The sequence below is a fragment of the Leopardus geoffroyi genome, chromosome C1, assembly GCF_018350155.1.
Source record: "Leopardus geoffroyi isolate Oge1 chromosome C1, O.geoffroyi_Oge1_pat1.0, whole genome shotgun sequence".
NCBI lineage: Eukaryota > Metazoa > Chordata > Mammalia > Carnivora > Felidae > Leopardus > Leopardus geoffroyi.
The window spans coordinates 145,014,028-145,036,588 of NC_059328.1; the positions used below are offsets into that span (position 1 = coordinate 145,014,028).

At 34.5% G+C, this 22,561-nt stretch overlaps 1 long non-coding RNA gene across 1 annotated transcript; it reads right to left on the reverse strand.

Moving 5' to 3' along the window:
* Positions 1-403: 403 nt before the first annotated feature.
* On the reverse strand, positions 404-21,631 carry LOC123596756. The gene is made up of 3 exons (XR_006711850.1): positions 21,525-21,631; positions 17,480-17,535; positions 404-488 (listed from the first exon to the last, which is right to left on the reverse strand). It is a non-coding gene; the product is annotated as an uncharacterized LOC123596756 (long non-coding RNA).
* Between the last annotated feature and the right edge of the window lie 930 nt (positions 21,632-22,561).

The window sequence follows — 22,561 nt, forward strand, 5'->3', positions numbered from 1 at the left end:
CTTAGGGCATTATTGCAGGATATGAATAGTTTAAATGCATTAGGGAGATAATGAAGACTTATCTATTAGAATGAAAGTGGTTCTAATTGTTTGCAAATAAATGTTCTTTCTCTTTTCTACTCTTTCAACAAACCAAATAATTAGGAAGAATCTTCCTCTATACTTTTAGTCTTTGAAATTTCCAGTGTATCCTGTTGAAGACAAAGAAAAATATTACAGATCTTACCTCCATGAAGTCTGCTAGCTACATTGGAGCTGAGTCTGCTATAAGTTCTAAAATAACTCTTTCACTGCAACACTGGAAACTTTGGTCCTAGTTGCCTTTCTTTCCACTACCATAATATAAAACAAAAAACAAAAAACAAAAAAACATACAAATTGTTACCATCTGGACACAAATAAGAACTAAGTCCTCTGTTGCACCTCACTTTCACCCTTCAGGGGGTATCCACTTGTGTAGTTTTCAGTTGAAGAATCTTTCCTTATTCCTGTGAGATTTTGAGACTTTATTACACAGAGTACCATCCCTTCTACCCCGGCAAAAGTTCTAGGTTCATCTAAGCATGCTAATACCTAGGCTCCAGAGGTATTCCTAGAATTTTTCCTAGGAATGCCAAAGTAATTCTAATTCCGACATGTCAAGTTGAAGAGTCTCAAAACGGAATGCAGATTATCATCTCTTTTTTTTTAAGTTTATTTATTTCATTTTAGAGACAGAGCACAAGCGGGGGGCAGGGGGTGTCAGAGAGAGAGGGAGAAAGAATCCCAAGTAGGCTCTGCACTGTCAGTGCACAGTCTGACATGGGCTAGAGCTCATGAACTGTGAGGTCATGACCTGAGCTGAAATCAAGAATTGGACGCTTGACCAACTGAGCCATCCAGGTGCCCCAATCAGCTTTTACTTCCATTTAATAGACTGAAGTGTTATACAGAAATGCATACATTCTTACTTCTAAGAAGATAGGGAAAAATACAAATTAAATAACATTTGACATGAGAAATTCTCCCCCATGTCAGGCTCTGCTGGGTACTTGCCTCTACAGTAAGTTTTTACTATTTAGAAAATTATGACATAATAGCCTGGAGAATCTACCTGTGTAATCACTCATTATACTACAAAATAGTTCTATGTTTGAGCAAATATTTAAACTCTCTTTGCCTAAATAACCCATCTGTAGATGGGTTGTGAGGATTAAATAAGATAATTACCCTCCAATACTTTCAATAGGGCTTGGCGTATAAGATTTAGTCAACTGATGTCATCACCATCCCCATCTTCATGATCATTATCTTTCATTACCGTTGCATTTTCATCAAATTTTTTTTTTGTTGGGATTAGCACTGGGTGTTGTATGTAAGCGACGACTCATGGGGATGTACTCCTGAAGCCAAGAGCATACTGTATACACTGTGTGTTAGCTAACTTGACAATAAATTATATTAAAAAAAAAAAGAATAGATAAAACCTTACAAAAGTTCTCATATATTAACTGGAAAAAATAAAAATATAGTACACTCTATAATACGTGTTAGCAGGTGGGAAAAAATTACATAGCTATTTGCAATAGTGGAAATATGTGTATTACTGTGAATTATTTCCTAAAAAAATAATATTTTGAGACATTATTGTTTTTTTTTTTTAATTTTTTTTTCAACGTTTATTTTATTTTTGGGACAGAGAGAGACAGAGCATGAACGGGGGAGGGGCAGAGAGAGAGGGAGACACAGAATCGGAAACAGGCTCCAGGCTCTGAGCCATCAGCCCAGAGCCCGACGCGGGGCTCGAACTCACGGGCCGCGAGATCGTGACCTGGCTGAAGTCGGACACTTAACCGACTGCGCCACCCAGGCGCCCCGAGACATTATTGTTTTAACTAAAAAGTATAAGGTCTCTTCTTGCTTAAAACAATCTTCCTCTCTTGACAAGTAGTCTAGCTAGCCCCACTTCATTTTCAATTTGGAAAACTGCAACTGTGCAATGAAATTCCTCTTAGAGAACTTCTGAATCCCTGTCACTTCATTGATCCTCTAGTGATCATCCTTGAAAGATAGTTCAGTCCTCTGGTGGATGTTTCCAAATCATTTCATCCCAGGGCAGAGAGTTCCAATTGTTAGAAACTGCATCTTGTACTGAGCTTAAATCTGCCTTCTGAAGCTGTATCACTAATTTGAACATGTTTTCAGGAATAACAACCCTTAACTTTTGTAGCAGAGGACTTAAAATAAGCCTAATCAAACAACAGGTCAATGGATGTACATGTTGTCTTACTCTGAACTTCAATCTTGAGTAAATAATAGAGCATTTACATGAAATGTTGTGGCTACTTTTAGTTTATTTTGGGATTCCAAATTTAATGTGATTTATAATATTAATTATATCAATAAATTATTTAAGTGAATGCTGTTGGTAAAATACATTTCTCTGTTTTTAAATTGAATTTAAATTCAAAACTAAACTTAGATATGCAGCTGAAATATTTTAAAAGCATTTCCTATGATTATGTGTGATGTTCATGTTAGGAGATGTAGTACAAGCTCCCAATTTATAGAAAAATGAGGTTTTTGTTATCTTCATTTTTGGATCTGTAAAAATATATTAAAATTCTTTTTTTTTAAAGGAGAAATGCTTTTTGGTACAGTAACCTTGCAAATGTCATCCCAGCAGGAGAATTTTTGGAGAGCTCTGGGTAATAGAAAACACAGCTTACTAATCATAGTTATCTTGCTGGCAGGGTTTTCTTTTGCAAACACTGTTATATACAGTTCCACAGATTACTAAATTGTAAAAAGTATTCATAAACGTGGATCTGAAGTATTCTCAATATTTAGTATACTTTAACCTGATTTTTATTTTGGAATGTCCTAGAAGTATAACACTATTTGAAGCTAAAATACTTATTCTATAAATACAATGTTTAGCAGGAATTTAGTGTACTTATCATTTTTAAAAAGACAACATTTTATTTAGTTACCGATTTTTATAGTTTTTTTTTAAATTTAAAGTTAATTAATGGGAGCATATGAAAACTGGTACTCTCGAATGCTGATTTTACTTCTTGTCAAGATTCTATGATCCTTAAGAAATATTTAGAGATTTAAGGTTATTTTTCCTTCCTTAAAAATGCAATAATGCAACAGAGTAGAGGAAAGATAGAGTTCTAAAACTCTATTCCTAATAGTTGGTATTTTAAGGTAAAGGGCTTTATTTCACAGTTGAGGTGACAGAATGGAAGTCCATTATTGCTAGAATTATCAGGCGTGAAGTGTTTGTTTTCCACAAGATGTTTTTGCTTCTCAATTTAGAAGCTGGAAGAAGAGTGACCAAATTAACCAAGAAGGGGAATTTTATGTGTTTTTTTCAAAACAACTAATGTTTTATTCAATAGACCATTGGATATAACTAGTATTTATTAAGTATCTGCGTTGTGGTAAACTAGGATTTCCATAACTATATTTAATCCTATGAATGAATGTTATTAAATCTGTTATTCAGGAGAAACTAAGATTAAAGAATGATTCATATAATGTATTGGGGCTACAATTTTAACATAAGTAGGTCTTAACTATATAGTCGTGACATTTCCCACTTTGCCATGCTGCTCCCACAATAACAGGATACCAGATAATCAAATTAGTTATGTACAAAACTGAGTTCGTATGAAATGTTCCTGATGTAAACTGGAAATTGCACATACTGAAACATACTGAACCTGACACTCTTCTAAAAAATTATAATATGACATAATATTTAATGTGTTACACTGACACAAAATATGTTTGCACATAGAATTAAAATTCTCACAATAATTCTGTGAATTAGATGGGATGATTGTATACTGATCACATAATTAATAGATAGGGAAATGGATAAAAGGTGTAGGGTTATGAGTATAAAAAGAAAAGTGTAAGTTTTAAGAAACTCTCAGATGTTCCTCCTGTCCATCTTCCCTGTTTAAAGATTCTAGAACATTCTACGTAACCGCTACTCTCACAAATACAGACTGTAACTTTCTCTTCTCTCTCCCTTGTCTGTCTCTGTCTCTGTCTCTGTCTCTCTCTCTGTCTCTCTGTCTCTCTCTCTCACACACACACACACACACACGCACACACGCACACACAGTGGTTTGACTCTGTAACTTGCATTCAGACATGGTACCAGGCTCTGTAAGTTTTGTAATAAGGATATGTAGAAGATCTGTAGAACTTCTTCCTCAGGAGTTATTTTAAAAAGGAAGGATTATAAGAAACTTAAATTCCCTTTTTGGTTGATATTTCACCCATTGATTTGTGTGACCACACATTTTGAAAAATTCATCATGACTTTTCTAAAGTAATAGTAACTCACCATTGGCTAATTTTATTGAAAAATACAAAAAAAAAAAAGTAAGTGCTGAGAGATATTTTGGCTTGAGTAGCTACATTTTTTGATTGTTCTCTTTTTCAATATAGTTCTAAATTTGGCCACCTCTGCCACAATGTGATGCTGACATAATGTTTGACAGTGAAGGGCGTTTAGGCCAACAGATCCAAGAACCCTGAAACAAAACTGGATAACACTTTAAAAGGTTTCATTCTTCCTTCACAAGAAAACTGTGGAGTGTAAAATGACAACTGTGCCTTAGGCGTAACTTTTGAAATTTATCTTTTTTCCTCTAACTATCTGGTTGGTTTTTTTTTTTTTTTTTTTTTGAATGTGCATTCTCAGCAAATGTCTTGTCCTTGTAGACATGTCTGAGCAACCCAGCTTTTTACTTGGTTCAGTAATTTCTAAATTGGCTCTGTCTTCCAATTGTAAATTGTAGCATGGCTTATCTACGGGCTAGTGAACCTCAGGTTCTCATCCAGGAATGTGTGGACCTTTGAATATTCTGATATACTGAGGCCAGTGTGTAATTATAACAGACATAAAATGATTCAGATTGCTTTGTTGACTTTTAAAATTACATTCAAGCAAGTACTTGTAGCTCATCATTGTTCCCTCACCCATTCTTAGTATTCTGAGAGCAGAATATTCCTTTGGGATTGAAAGGTTAGGCACAACCTAGTTTTTGGAGTGTCAAGAAATGCAGGTAAAAAGATTGGCCAAAGACAATATTCAAACCACAATCGAGCACATTCATTTTTCTTGGTACTTGGTATTTTTTGTCTATTGGAGTAAAAATAAAAGAATGATATTTTACATGTGGATTTTAAATACGGATTTTTCAATAGAGAAATTCTATATATTTATCTAATCTATCATCTCTATCTATGTCTCTTATCTATCTAGACAAATGAATAGGCATGGGTGCAAAGAGACATCTTTCTATTTTACAGATAAGTGAAATAATACCAGTTATTACAGCTGAAGTTAACATTAAAAGGATATTAACTTGACAGTTGTCTCACAGAAGAAAAGACAATCTAGTAAATGATTACAAAATAACATTGTCTACTGTTAACATATAGGTTATGCCAAAATATATGGAGATGATATGTGTTTTACGTGCGTTATCTTATTTAATATAAAAATGTTTTGATAGGCACTACAATTGTCCTGATTTTCAGATAGGACAACTGAAACTTAAAAAGATAAACTACATTGCTTCTGTTTGTTTTATGAACTGAATGTTTGTGTCCCTCCAAAATTCATATGTCAAACCCTAATCCCCTGTGTGATGGTATTTGGAATCGGGGCCTTTGGAAAGTAATTAGGCTTAGATGAGGTCATGAGGGCGAAGTGCTTCTTATGAGATTAGTGCCCTTATAAGAAGAAGAAGAGACAGGAGAGCTGTCTCTCCAGGAGCGCACACTGAGGAAAGGTAATGTGAGGACACAGTGAGAAGACAGCCATCTGAGATGCAGGTGAAGAACACTCACCTGTCACCAAATCTGCTGGTACTTTGATCTTGAACTTTCAGTCTCCAGAACTGTGAGAAATATGTCTCTGTCGTTTAAGCCACCTGGTATATGATATTTTGTTATAGCAGTCTGAGCTAAGACGGGTTTATATGCTAGTAATAGCAGATACAGGACTCTAAATTTTGCTCTGCTACATTCTAGAGTCTATGAATTTAATCATTAAAATATAAACTTGGATAAATAATGTTTCACTTCCCCACTACGGTGGTTACCATGGTTTCATTCCAGTTCCCAAGATAAATAAAAGAGTGGAAAGGATGAATGAGCACTGTTCAATAGCTTTCCTTGTTTCTGTGTCCTTCCTACAAGACCCTTTGGTGTTTAGTACTTTTGTATTTAATCAGACGTTTTCAGGGTCCTCAGGCTTTTCTTCCTGGCTGCCATGGAATTAAGATCTTATCAGACTACTAGTTTTCCAGACACAAACTCTTTATTTCTAGGAATGTGTAGTATTCCCCCCATTATAAATGCTACATATTAAATTGAAAATGAGCATAACAAGATGATTGCTTTAGATTGAATGTTTGTGTCCCCCCTCATAATTCATGTGTTGAAATTCTAACCCCCAACATGATATTAGGAAGTGGAGTCTTTGGGAGCCGAATAGGTCATTAGAGTGGAATCCCCAGGACTGGGGTTAGTGATTTCATAAGAGGCCCAAAGGCGCTCCTTCATCCCTTCTGCCATGTGGGGACACAGTGAGAGGACTTCTAGGAAGCAGACTCTCACAAGACACTGTGACAATTTCTGTTGCTTATAAGTTACCCAATTTATAGTATTCTGTTATGGCAGTCCACATGGACTAAGATTGTGGTCTTGGGTAAAAATGTAGCTATAAAGTTTGTCAGAGAGGATAAAACACATATATTAAATCAGATGCAATTATTTTCATTGTAGTCAGAGTCATATTAAGTAAATTTACCAATTAATATTTTAGAATGTTGGTATATTTATATTCTTGTTTTATGCAGATTCAGTTTGAATATACATCATTTGTCACTCATTAGATTAACAAATATTTAATAAGCTACCTCTATATTAAACACATTGCATTCATCAAATAAGAAAGCAAATGTGAACACTGAATTTAAGAGAAAAACTTAGCAAATATTAATGTCATGAATTTTGCAAATAAGTAATCTTTTGAATATCTTGGCAAAATGAAACAAAAATTATAATAAGAAAATAAATTCTGGAAAACTCAATATCTTTATTTTGGTCATGCAAAGACAGTCCTTTTCACATAAACTTTTATTAGCTCTGCTATAGCACAAAACATGTATTTGATCTGAATTTCAAGTTTAATCCACCTTCTCATGAATATTAATGTGAATATGGCTGAAAAATTGCCAAAATGGGCAACGTTAGGAAAAAAGAAAAGAAGTTACCGGGTTGAATACGTGAGACTCTTTGTAATATAAGATTTCAAGTTTGCAAGTTCACCAACCAATGGAGGAAGAGACAAAGGAGATGGTCAAAAAATGTTTTACAATGCAATGAAAAACCAGAGGTTTTATTGGAGCCTTCAGTCTCAAAGTCTAATAGATTAATCAGGAACAAAAAATGGCAAATGTCTTTTAAGCAGACAATAGAGATATGAATTGTGGGAATGAGCTAGAAATTTGGAGCTTGCTAATTAGATACCCTTCTGCGTTTGGCCCCATATTCTTTAAAGATTTTTATAATGAGAAAGAACCAGCGAAGGGCAAATCCAAGATCGAGGTACTGGCAATCCACTCTAATTCTGTAAAAATTACACAACATGAACTAAAACCAAGGTCTAAGGATCACAGATCTGTGTCTGGCCGTAGTCTCTTTGCTTTCCTTCCACCTCTGATCATCCTTTGCTTTATTCTACATATGACTAAATGCTGAACTACCTCTAATAACAATGCCTTTCTCTTCATAAGCTATTTTAGCAGAATGATTTCTTTGTAGTTACATACACATGTATATACCTCTAAAAAAGATATATATTATTTCTAAGTGTACATTTCTTTACTTTGCATAACAACCTGTCATTTGGGTATCTTAGAAATCTATTTCAGTATCTCTAGATCTATTTCATTCCTGGATAATTTAGCTATTCACATCCTGATGGAGATTTAGTGAGTGAATTTTACTAACATTTACTCTTTCAAAAAGGTTGCTTTGAGCACCCTTACACATTTTTCTTTGTGGTTAGATATGGCTGTTTTTCTGAGATAAATATACAGAAGCTGAATTGCTATATAAGAGTACAAGATTATTTTTAATTCTGGTAGGCATTGCCGAATTGACCTCCCTCAATTTACACTCACATCAGCAGTGTTTGAGACTCCCAGTTTCTCCCTACTTTTGCCAAAACTTATCAACCTTTTTCTTGGGAGGGGATATATTGTTTCTATTTAATTTGCATTCCCATGGGCATGCTAAGTAGTTTGTCATTTGTTGATTTTTTGATTTGAAGACTGAGTTTATTTTTTTATTTTTATTAAAAAAATTTTTTTAATATTTATTTTCGAGAGAGAGAGTGCGAGCAGGGGAGGGGCAGAGAGAGATGGGGACACAGAATCCAAAGTAGGCTCAAGGCTCTGAGCTGTCAGCACAGAGCCCAATGCGGGGCTCGAACCCACCAACTCAAGCCCACCAACTGTGAGATCATGACCTGAGCTGAAGTCTGATGCTTAACCCACTGAGCCACCCAGGTGCCCCTGAAATCTGAGTTTAAATGGGAGTCTTGACTCCCTATACCTAATTTATAAAAATGAAATAAAAAGAATATAAATATATAAAGAGCTGAACTAGAAAACAAGAAGGGGAATTGCTTGGTAGACAAGAATCTGAGAAGTCCCAATCATAATCAATCCTTTCTATTCAGTTTCCTTTGCCCAAGATATTGTTTGAGTCTATATTCTGGTGTCAGCTTAGTTCATTTTACCATTCTTAACAGTTTTAAGTATATCTGCCCCTGCTAGTTAATAAGCAGGACATCACAAACCATGTTATATTATTTTTTTTCTCAATCTGCCAAATATTCAGTAGTGTTCTGCCCATTCTAGACATGCAATAGATGTGCTGAATAATGTAACATTGAGATGGGAATGAAATCTTTTAAACTGGACATACTTGTTATATAGTTCTCTGAATTATCTCCCCAGAGCCCATTAATTTGTTATAATTCAAAAACAAAGCTGGTGCTCTCCAAGAGACCACACAAAGTCATATGGGTATACCTCAGAGATTTTTGTGGGTTTGGTTCCAGACCACCGCAGCAAAGTTGATATTGCAATAAAGTGAGTTGAATGAATTGTTTTGGTTTCTCAATGCATGTAAGAGTTAGATTTACACTATGCCATAGTCTATTTGGTGTCCAATAGCATAAAAACTAATGTGGATACCTTAATTCAGAAATACTTTCTTGCTAAAAAATGCTAACCATCAACTGTACTTTCAGCAAATTGTAATCACTGATCAGGAATCACCATAATAAATATAATGATAAAAAAGCTTGAAATATTGTGAGAATTACCAAAATGTGGCACAGGCACAAGTGAGCAAATGCTGTTGGAAAATGGTGCTGATAAACTTGCTTGACACGGGTAGCCACAAACCTTCCATTCGTAAAAAATGCAATAAAATGCAGTAAAGAGAAGCTCAATAAAATGAGGTATGGCTATACTATTTTGCTCCATGATTTTGAAATAATATATTTCTGAGTGTGTATTCCTCCAAAGGAAAATACAATCGAAAAATACTTGTTTCAAATAAGCTTCGTGAATTCATTGTTTTCATGAGCAAAAATTGCTGACAGAATTGGAACGTTCCATGGGACGTTAAGCTATGGCAGGAAAACCTGGAGAACTACCAGAGGACCCTTCTATGGTAGACATTCCCAATAAATATTTCTCAAAATACCAAAAAACATACGCACACCACAGCTGAGACAGGATGAGTCTTTTTATTAAAAACAATGATGTGTCGAGGTGACTTAACTGCATAAAGATAGGTCTTTAAGAATTATGATCTGATATTTTGGTTGCTAGTTATGGTCCGTAAATTGTTACCTAAAAATAAATTGCTCATTTATCAATAATAGTCCATTGGAAACATAACTAATAATATTGACCTAAGGGGGCTTATTAACATATCACACAAGACATTGTTTATTTTCCAAGTTATTTTAAAAGCATGAAAAGACAGAAAAGGAAGTTTCCAGTCCAAAGAAACATATTTTCAGCACCATAATTATTGTCATTTACAGTGCTCTCAAGCTTTAATCCAGGGGAAACTCATCAGTGGAATATGACTCAGTTTGATCTGAAAGTCCTTGAGAGGAGGAGAGATATGTGCAGATGGTTGCTCATCTGCGTCTTGTAATTACAGTATATGTTCACACTCTAATAAACCTAAAAATATATGAAGACCAATATAGCCACTCCTCTGAATAAGCAATAACTAATGAACATCTGGATGTGGCTACATGCCTTATAATTGAGTAGACAATTTTCAAATCAGTCAATGAAGTGGTGGCTGTTGATGTCTTAGTTCAAGTACTCCAGAGCCACCTAGGCATGGAAAAACCTGTGGCCCTATTTGAATAATTTATCTGTGCAAGTTATAAATTATATACTTCTAAATAAGTCTCTGAATGAAAATGTACCACTTGGGGTGCCTGGGTGGCTCAGTCGTTTAAGGGTCTGACTTCAGCTAGGGTCATGATCTCGTGGTTCACCAGTTCGAGCCCAGCGTCTGGCTCTGTGCTGACAGCCTAGAGTCTGGAGCCTGCTTCAGATTCTGTGTCTCTCCCTCTCTGCCCCTCCCCTGTTCATGCTCTGTCTCTCTCGGTCTCTCAATAATAAATAAACATTAAAAAATTTTTTTTAAAATGTACTTCTTGGAGATAGACAACCACATGGTTTGGTGAGCAACTGGGAACACTGATAAAATAATTCTAGGAAAAAGCTGCCTAGTTGGAAAAGAAGTAAATTCTGTCCATACACTTCTTGTAGCTGTAGCCAAGCCATAGAAAAGAAGCATTTCAGAAACAAGACTCAGAATTGAGGCCAATTAGTACTGGCCTCAATCCCCAAGACACCCTATTTTCAGTTGTCTATTTCAGTTACAATTGTCATTTTTATGGTCTTTGCAGAAAATGAATTGCTAAACTCACTAACAGGGAAACATGCCATTCTATAAGATAATGGTATTCCAAATTTGCTATTTTAGCTTGGTGTTCTGGACTCCTGGCTTCCTGAGTCTGCTTCCACCAGAGTAGTTCTGCTTTTCCTTGTTTTGTTTCTCCAAATGCCACTAGTGCTTGTTTTAATAAGTCCTTCTGCTACCAAAGAGAAAAGCATGAAAGCTACTCTCATAAAGATATTCCTGTTATAAAGAAGATAGATCAATGTTTGACTTTCTAGAACTTCAATGTGAAGTTCTAGAAAATAACACAACAGGCCTGAAGAGTAGATATTTCTTGAAAGAAGTCTCTCCTACTACTTACCCACAAATGTTGCATTGTAGACAAATTTTTAGCCTACAGGAAATACTAGGGCTGCTCTTCCATAAGAAAAATAAAAAGACACGCAAACTAAGATAATAACAAAAATAATAATCATTTTGGATTTTGATATGACTTTCTCATTCCTGGTTTCCAAAAATACAAAACTACCCCTCCACTAGTTTTTGGATTTAAAAAAAAAAGGGGGTGGGGAGAGAGAGAGAGAGAGAGAGAGAGAGAGAATGTGAAGGAAAAGAAGGAGACAAGGCCCTTCTTCCTATTTAGCTTTAAGCACTGAGTTAGGCATTTAAGCATTATCTTATATAATTCTTACAATAATTTGGTTAAGTAGTTAAAATAATAGGTACTGTTTTTATTCTAATTAAATATGATAAATTTGATCTGGACAACTAGATCCTTCAAAACTGTGACCAACACAATTCTTAGTTCCAAATACTTCTTTTTCTCTCATTATCTCTGCAAGAAAATGATACTTTAAGAGAATTAAGGATGTGGCATTATGTTAGTAAACTAATCCTCATCTCTTTTATGTTCATATTTTTTGGGGGATAATGTGGACAGCAACAAAAATCAATGCTTTATATTTCAGTAAACTCACAACTGGAGTAACTGTTCTAGATATACAAATATGATTGAGAAAAAAATTTTGAACTAACTAGGTGATCAATGCTTAGGCTTTCTCCCAAGTAGGCAATGCTCACTGATCATTTGTTTTGGTGTAATAGATGATGTGAAAGGCTTTTTCCTTCAAAAATTATAAAATCTCCCCTATATCATACTTCAGGATTTGGGTTATTATCAATTTGAATTTATGCATTTCTACTTACATATTTTCCAATATTCTGACTAGTCGCTAAGAAAAATATTTGGCTATATTTTGGTTCTTTACAACAGATTTTTTTCCCTATTCCTAAATCTTGATGAATTTATTTTGGATGTTATTTTAAAGTAATTTTTCTACCTGACAAAACACACACACACACACACACACACACACACACACACACACGCATATTTTACCTGCCTTCATCTGACATTTTTTACTTAGTTTTTCAAATATTATATGAGTTGCAAATATAGCAGATCTTAAATGTTCTCACTGTAGAAGAACAAATGGTAATTACATGAGGTGGTAGATGTGTTAACTAATCTTATTGTACTAATTAGTTCACAATATATATGTATAGCAAATGATCATGTTGAACACTTCAAACTTACACAAAGTTTTTTGTCAATTATATCTCCATATAGCTGGGAAACAATAAAAATAAAAAATATCATGCTTCGTTTCTTTAATTATATATATTCTCCTGGCTTTATAATTATTTGCATTGATTTTAGGAAACTAAAATAAATAATTAACTTCTCTTCTAACTTGTAATTTCGTACAATATATTAGAACAGTTGTTGTTATAGGATGAATTCTATCTCCCCCAAATTCAAATGTTGAAACCCAGGCCATTGGTATCTCAGGATGTGACTGTATTTGGAGATAGGGCTTCTAAAGAAGTAATTAAGTTTAAATGAGGTCATAAGGGTGAGACCCCAATTCAATATGACAAGTGTCACTCTAAGAAAAACAAAAAAAGTCTAGGGATGTGGGCCCCCACACAGAAAAGTTCCTGGGAGGGCACAAGAAAAAGACGGCCATCTACAAGCCAAGGAGAAAGGCCTTAAGAGAAACCAAACCTACTGCTGACATCTTAAACTTGGCCTTTCAACCTCCAGAACTGAGAGAAAAAAAAAAAATCTGTTGCTTAAGTCACCCAGTCTGTGGTAATTTGTTATGGCCAGCCTAGCAAACTCATACAGGTAGACAGGGTTTATTAATATTTTTATTTGTATAAATAAGCCTGGATATATAAGAAAAACAAGCTGCATCTCAACAGAGCAAATAGACAGCTTACCTCTCTGCTGTTCCTCACTCAAAGACTTGCTAAACAAATGGTTAATCTCCGTGCAATGTGTAAAGAAAGCCAATTCAAGAGTCCTGCATCTACAAAATGAATATCCTGATATTTTTTTTTCTGTCTAATTTTAAAGGTGGTAATCATAATCATCTTTATACTCAATTACTGGTTGTTTAAATTATATGATATCATATTAGTTAGATTTCACATAATCACGTAAAATCATCAAACATTCAAAAAGAGGTACCAGGGGTACCTGGATGGCTCAGTTGGGTTGAGCATCCAACTTCAGCTCAGGTGATGATCTTGCCGTTCGTGAGTCTGAGCCCCACGTGCGGCTTTTTGCGGTTAGCTCAGAGCCTGGAGCCTGCTTTGGATTCTGTGTCTCCCTCTCTCTGTTCCTCCCCCACTTGCACTCTGTCTCTCCCTCAAAAATAAATAAAGATTACAAAAAAAAATTAAAAAAAAGAAAAGAAGTACCAGCTGATAATGAGTCGATCCAAATAATCAGATCATAAAATTTTCTTCCATCTCACCCGCCCCTCTTTCTAGATTTCTTTCAATCCATTCTTCTCACTCAAAAGAGCAATCTGTATAAGATATATTTGATTATGTCACGTTTGGGAGACACTTCAAGTATTCCCCCATTGATTCATGATAAATTTTCATCTCTTGAGCGTGACACCAAGAGTCTGTGGTAAGTTGGTGCCTGCCACCTTCCCGACCTCCCTCCCAGCACCCCCAACCCTGTAACTAATGTCCTGTAATCCAGCTACCCCACCAGCTATGTTTCTGGGTTTCCTTACCTATTTGCCATTCCACCTGTTTCTCTCTTTGTTTGGAGTTACTCTTTGTCAACCACACACACTTGACAAATGAGTATAGTGACTAAGATTAGGGATTCTGGAACCAGGCTTTATGGGTTCAAATCCCCATTTTGTCACTTATTACTTTATGACCTCTCTCTGCTTCAGTTTTCTCATCCATACAATCTGTATGATAAAATTTATATCAAAGTTAATATACTAGGATTGTTATACTTAAAAAATAAGTTAATACATGTAAGGAGAACATTGTTAGGCCCATTATAAGCACTTAATAGGCGTTAATTATGAAGATTCAGCACAGGGAAATCGTCTCTAACCTCCTTCCCCAGCCTGAGTTATTTGCCCTGTATTTATTTCCATGTTGCCACAACCATTTTAACCTCACGTTACAATAGTGTCATGATATAAACTGAAAACATCTTCTGAAGAATAAAATCTTAGATTTCATTGCATTCTCAGAGCATTTCATTGCATTAGGCATACAGTAAGTGTTCTATAAATATTGTTTAGATAAGTAAATAAATCAGTGGAGAAGAAGTATTTGATTCAAAGATTGAAAATGCTTAATAGAAATACTCAAGAGAGATGTTTTTATACATAAATCAATTTATCTAGAGTGACAATTATCATTTTTACTATCACTGTTTTTAAATATTAAATCAATAGGAAGCAATTTTCCATTATAAAATAAATGCAAGCTTATTATTAAAAACTTTGAAAATGTAAAGAAGGAAAAAGAAATAGTAAAACAATACCATAATAATTTCATAATCATAATCATTTCACCCAAAGATACATATTATTAATATTTTAAGATAATCCTTTTATTAAATATGAATTTATGTGATATGTATCACTTAAATTGCACCTATAAATTGTGTCCTTTTATTTATTTTAAAAAAATGTGGCAGATGAATGATACTATATATATAAAACCCTAAAGACTCCACCAAAAAGCTACAAGAACTGATAAATGAATTCAGTAAGGTCACAAGACACAAAATCAATATACAGAAATCCATTGCATTTCTATACAGTAATGAAGCAGCAGAAAGAGACATTAAGAAACTCACCCTACTTACAATTGCACCAAAAATAAGAAAATACCTAGGAATAAACTTGACCAAAGAGATGAAAGACCTATACTCTGAAAACTATAAAAACACTCATGAAAGAAATTGAAGGCAATGCCAAAAACTTGAAAGATATTCCATGCTTGTGTACTGGAAGAACAGATGTTGTTAAAATGTCTATACTACCCAAAGCAATTTACAGATTTGATGCAATCCCTATCAGAATACCAACAGCATTTTTCACAGAACTAGAGCAAACAATCCTAAAATTTGTATGGAACCACAAAAGACCCCAAATAGTCAATGCAATCTGGAAAAAGAAAAACAAAACTGGAGGTATCACAATTTCAAACTTCAAGTTGTATTACAAAACTCTTGTAATCTCAAAAAATTAAGGTACTAGCACAAAAATAGACACATAGATCAATAGAACAGAATAGAGAGCCCATAAATAAACCCACAATTATATGGTTGATTAATTTACGGCAAAGGAGGAAAGAATGTATGATGACAAAAAGTCTCTTCAACAAATGGTGTTGGGAAAACTGGACAGCTACAGGCAAAAGAATGAAACTGGACCGCTTTCTTACACCATACACAAAAATAAACCTACAATGGATTAAGGACTTAAATGTAAGAAAGGAAACCATAAATATCCTAGAAGAGAGCACAGGAAGTAATTTCTCTGACATCAGATGTAGCAATATCTTTCTAGTTATATCTCCTGAAGCAAAGGAAAGAAAAGCAAGAATAAACTCTTGGGACTATATCAAAACAAAAGCTTTGCACAGTAAAGGAAACAACCAACAGAACTAAAAGAACACATACTGAATAGGAGAAGATATTTCCAAATAACATATTCAATACAGGGTTGATCTCCAAAATTTATAAAGAACTTACACAACTTAACACCCAAAAAACCAAATAATCCAATTTAAAAATGGGCAGAAGATATGAACAGGCATTTCTTCAAAAAAGACATACAGGTGGCCAACAGACACATGAAAAAATGCTCACCATCTCTCATCATCAGGGAAATTAAAGTCAAAACCACAAAGAAATATCACCTTAAATCTGTCAGAATGGCTAAAATCAGTAACTCGAGAAACAACAAGTGTTGACAAGGATGCAGAGAAAAAGGAAACCTCATGCACTGTTGGTGGGAATGCAAACTGTTGTAGCCATTGTGGAAGACAGTATAAAGATTCCTCAAAAAGTTAAGAATATAACTATCCTAGGATTGCACTACTGGATATTTACCCAAAGAATACAAAAACACTAATTCAAAGGGATATATTCACCTCTATGCTTATTAAAGCATTATGTACAATCCCAAACTATGGAAGCAGCTCAAGTGTCCATTGATTGATGAATGGATAAAGAAGATGCGATGTATACACACATACACACACACACACACACACACACACACACATATATATATATATATATATATATATATATATATATATATTTAAAACTGTTGAATCACTATATTGTATACCTGAAACTAATATAATACTATGTTAACAATACTGGACTTAAAATGAAAAAATGAAAAAAAAAACATAATGTATCTTCTTTTATTCCAATATCTTAGTAAACATTATTTTTGTAGTTGAGCCAATTATTTACATAAATATTTTCTTATTGTAGGTCATTGGGTTTGACCAGTTTGGTTAGGTTGTAAGCAATGCCTCAATATCTTTGTGGATGAACCTTATTTCTGCATACAGAATTATTCCTTAGAATGCTATCTGAGCAATTGAATATCCAATCCAAAGTGTGTGAACACTTTTAAGTTACTTGAAATCTACTCACAAGGTTGATACTAACATATACTCCCATTAGAAATGTGTGTTCATTTCCCTTTAGATCTATGATATACTTATTTAAATCAATAAATTGAAAAAAATCCATCATTGCTTCCATTTTTTCATATTTTAACCCCTCCTCTCATTGTTTTGTGAATTTTTATAGTATTTCAATTTATTACTATGACTATGGAAAATTTTATTTATCAAATATATACTTTCCTTTGAATTAGTATATGCATTATTCTTTCCTTGCCTCCTTTGCTGTTTATTCACATCTTACTAGAAAAGAATTAACCATTTTCTTATACACCAATTTTTTAGGATAATTATTGTGAATTAGCAAAAATGACACTTGGAACAATAATAAGAGTTTTTCCTTGGTAAATAGGAAGGAAGGGTAATGAACATCAGAAAACTAAAGGCACAGAGGAAGAGAATGGGATGCTACCTGGGATGGATGTTTTGCTGCATAGATTGGTGTCCTTGATTCAAAGTCTCTTCCTCCTTTACTCAGGATTAGAAATGATATTAAATTTAGAGATCATAGGATTGTGGGGAACAAGCCTCCTGTTAAATATACTAACAAGGAGCTGATGCATAAAAAATATGAATGTCAAGTGACTAATAATCAATTAGAGGAATAATTATATTCACTGCTGTAGGGAATGTTATGTGAGAAGTCACATTATTATTTAAAAAACGCTGAGTGAACATGAAGCTAGAAAGTGGGGAGTGGGTTGCAATATTCCTATGTCCAAGGTTATTGAGCCATGAATAGAATGAAATCTTCCCTACACTTGGACATATCTGTTATACAGAAACTGCGATCCTTTTTATAGAGTGCTGTTGGCACTTCAGCAATTGCTAATGGGGCTTATTTTTCCTCTATGTCACAGCAGAGAAACACCAAGAGACAAACAGCTCACATTGATCCTATGTACAAAAAGAAAAAAATGTTCACGATATTATACAATTTATTTGATTATCAATATAAAATTTATATGATATGATATAACATGACGTAATAAATTCCTCTTTTTTTGAATTATAGGAAGTCAAGAATCTATAGGTAAGGCCATTTATTCCCTTGCCTATTTACAGAGTAAGGACAGCTTCTTTTTTAAAACCGTTTCATTACCAAAACCAATTGTTGATTTGCAAAGACTTTGAAATTTCTCAGTTCTGATGAGTTTCAGAATTTAGTTGCTAACTCAATCGTATAGTCTGCAACTGAAGCCACCCAAACCGCCTCTTCTATCACTGAACTTCCTCTTTCCATCTCTCTGGCTGCTGTGGCTAGAATAGATTTTTCTTTCCATTGTGTCCTAAGTCCTAATTCTTGGTTGTTGCTGATGATGAGCCTGTCAATTGGTCCCACACATCTCTGCAGCTGAAAGCAGAGTGCCAAGGAAAGCCATTTATCCTGGTAGTTAAATGTCAGCAAGCGCTTTTAGGAACAGCCTTACTACAGTTGTTCTAACTACAGGGCATGGCTAATGAACAATCTCCAAAAATTTTCTTAGAGAAAGGAAGTTCCTAGTTATGGGGCTTGAATGAGCACAACACAATCTTTGAGCATGGTACTCTGTTTATTAATTTTTTTTAATTACTTCTGTGCAAGGAATCCAGTAATATTGACAGTATTTTATCTGGTGGATTGGTTTTTGTACAACCCCTGGATTATAGATCAAAGAATCTGCTGTAGCAAAATTTGGAAGGAAAGACTCATTACATATTTATATTTACCATCATATTTCAAAAAATGACAAGGCGTCATTTTCACTTTGGTAACTTTGTTGACTATTGACTTATTTTGCCTTCGGTTCTAACATACGTCAGAAAAGTAAAATATTATCTATTCATCAGTTGATGTACATTTAGGCTCTTTCCATAAACTGATGAATGGATAAAGAAATCGTGGTTTATATACACGATGGAATACTACTTGGCAGTGAGAAAGAATGAAATATGGCCTTCTGGAGTAACGTGGATGGAACTGGAGAGTATTATGCTAAGTGAAATAAGTCATACAGATAAAGACAGATACCATATGTTTTCACTCTTATGTGGATCCTGAGAAACTTAACAGAAGGCCATGGGGGAGGGGAAGAAAAAAAAAGGTTATAGAGGGAGGGAGCCAAACCATAAGAGACTCTTAAAAACTGAGAATAAACTGAGCGTTGATGGGGGGGATGAAAGGGAGGAGAAGGTGGGTGATGGGCATTGAGGAGAGCACCTGTTGGGATGAGCACTGGGTGTTGTATGGAAACCAATTTGACAATAAATTTCATATTAAAAAAAAAAGAAAAGTAAAATACTATTACTTATGTAATATAGCAAAAGAAACACCTACAAATGACATAAGACTCTTACTTTTGAATATTTCAAAATATTGACAGTGATGGCATGCCAGTATGATTACAATTGCAAAACAAGTCTAATTCACTGCATTTGATTTGTTATTTTCATTCACTGCTAACACCATTTCTGGTTATCCTTCTACTAACCAAAATTTGTATACATTTCTATACTTCTTTGCACAAAATGATTCCATTTACTCCTGATTTCAGTACAGAGGCTTAGTCTACGGAACTTTAGAGGGTAAACATACCAATAATTGGTATACTTTGGCTTTCTCATAGGCTGCTCTCCTAGGATCAAGTGAACCTTAATTCATAATATAGAATTTCCTTTTATATCTATCTTCTTGTCATGTATTCTTGGAAAATATACGGCTCAACTGAATTAAAATGTAGCAGGCAATATAGATTGGTGTGTCTGTGTGTGTATGTGAATATGTGTGTTTATGCGAAGAGGGAAGTCAATGTGGGTATGTGTATATCAACTTGTGATAATCTGTGGTGAAATTTTGTTTTATATTAATTGGCAGCATTTATGTTTTAACATAATTGACAGTTCCAAATCAGCCTAATTACCTGTTTGTTGAGTACTGCATTAATTAAGAGGCCTTGCATTGCAAATAACAGAAAGCCCACTGTAGTTGACTAAACAAATACAGGAAACTTTTGGTTGAGTGCATGTACCGGTGGAAGAGGAAAAGCAGGGCTCAGACATGATTTTATCTATCATGAGGGATCCAACTCTATATCTCTCAACCTTGTTCGTCTTCACATAGTGTTTTTTCCTGTATGGCTTTATTAAAAATGACTGCAGTAGGTGTAGACCTCATATCTACCTAAGGAAAGGGAATCCATTTGCAACACTTCACCAGTTGTAAGGTTTACTGTTATTGGGCCAGCTTAGCATGAATGTTTAGCTCTGAACTCCTTAACTCTGGTGAAGTGATTGGGATGTACTGAGCCATGGTCACATTCCCACACCTGAAGCTAGGAGGGGAGCCTAGCTCCTGGAATTGTCCTGGAAACACTGGGATCTCTAAGTGAACACCAGGGATGGTTGAAAAGGGTAGGATGAAAGTAAAATGCATACTAAAGATATAATCAACAAATACAGTTATTATTATTTTTTTAATCTGAATTGTCTGCTGCTCCAAAAAAAGTATGGTCTGGTACACAAACTCTCATTTCTCATTCTATAAAGACTGACATTATTCTAAAAGACATTTTAGCTATTCATTGTGGTGTCAGAGAGTGGGTGTCAAAGAGGAGTTCAGCAGGGAAGCAGAATGAAGAGAACACTGGACAATTTCCCAGCTCTCCTGAGTCAGGTCTTCACAGTATGGCTTCATTAATCTCTTTGAAGTAATTTCTCTGAACATCAGACACACATTCAAATGTTAGCACAAAAATACATTTCAAAGCTAAATATGAATGCTCTTCATGCCATGTATCATTTTGGATTAACCAAATCTCTTTGATAAGGTGTAACTATTCCTCCAGGTTTTAGCCAATAATAGCTTTAGGTAGGCCCAGGAGACATATTCAAAATATTTAACAACTCTGTGACAGAGTTTCTGCCAATCACAGTGCCCACAGCCAAGGAGATAGGTTGGCAGTTAATGTCCCTAAACTATGAGTCCTATTAAATGACAGGTTAGGTCTTTCCACAGGGAACTCTTGAGTAGTTATAGTGAACTCTTAAGATTTAAAAAGGATTTCTTATTTAAAAAATGCAACTTGAGTGGTAAAAATGGATGTCAAATGGCTTGCTACATTTGTGAGCATGAGGTCACTTGGATCTTTTTCATTATTGCTCTGAAATTTTTTCTATTACAATGAATAAGTCTAAGTTGATTTAAAAAAAAATAGATGGCTATCAGCTTAAGTTTTTGACCTAGAAGAACAGGTAAATAAACCTCCAAATTACTAATTATTTCTTCAATAGTCATAACCAATTTTTTGTTTCATCTTGTTTTTCAACAGTTACTTCTATGTCAATACTCTGTCAATATCTTTTATCGCTTTTAAGAATGTATTTGCCAAAAGAAAGCCACCCTGTTTTTGACTGCCATCCACCATTGCTTGCATTCACAGCTCTGTCAACTTTAAGATTAGTGATTCCAGGGTCTATACCTGAGATCTTCCAAGCCATAAGAGAACGATCATTTTGTTGGGAAACTCAGTTTTTCCCAGAGAAGCACTGTTGATAATTTCTGAAAGACTTTTGATGACTACTGTTCTCTAGTCATCCATAACTTTCTGATGTCACAGTCACTGTTTTCATGAAAGTAAAACCTATTGTCAGGAAAACCCATTCCCGTGATAGGTCAGGCAACATTTGCACATATTTTTCTAACATTAAGAATAAATAATATCGACATATATAGATATATTAATATCTTAATAAAAACCAGGGAAACATTTGTTGAAATGATTAGAGTTAGATTATTATTGATTTTCACTGCCACTAGGAACTGCTTATTCATTGTGACCTCCCTTCCATTCTTAAAAATAAAGAAGAAAAAAATGCTTTGAAGGATTATTTACAAACTATATTGATCTTTTCCCCCCCTTTTTCTTAGATCAGGCAATGCAGTATCTTGAGCGAAGTTAAAAGAAACACATCTTGACCATACTTTAACTTAAAAAAAAAAAAAAAAACAAACCTGTACCAACTGAAACATTTCCTACTTTCTTCCCAATTCAGTCCCTTTCTCATCTCTATAATAATTCATACTCCCTGAAACGAGAGTGTTACTAGAGAAGAGAGAACACTGAGTTTGCCAGTGTGATAATCACTCTCAAATTTATATCTATCTGTATTTTAGACATACGTAGTCAACTTGAATTTCCAACTCAAATGCCCAAGATAGAATTCAAAACTTGCATTGTTTCATATTTAGTAAACGTCAGAATCTTGTTGCCATCATCTATTGCTTGTAGAAATCTAGAAGTCAGCTCTGATACCCTCACTTTTTCTAAAGCCCACACCCAGACAATCAATTGATACTTTTCTGTCAGTTTCATCTTTTAATATACCTTGAATACGTCAACTTTTCATTCTTCACTGATACTTCCCTCACTCAAGTCTCTTAATCTTCTGTATCCACATGTGTCCCTCCTCACCAAATTCACACCCTCCCAGCTGCCAAAATGATCATATAAAAAAA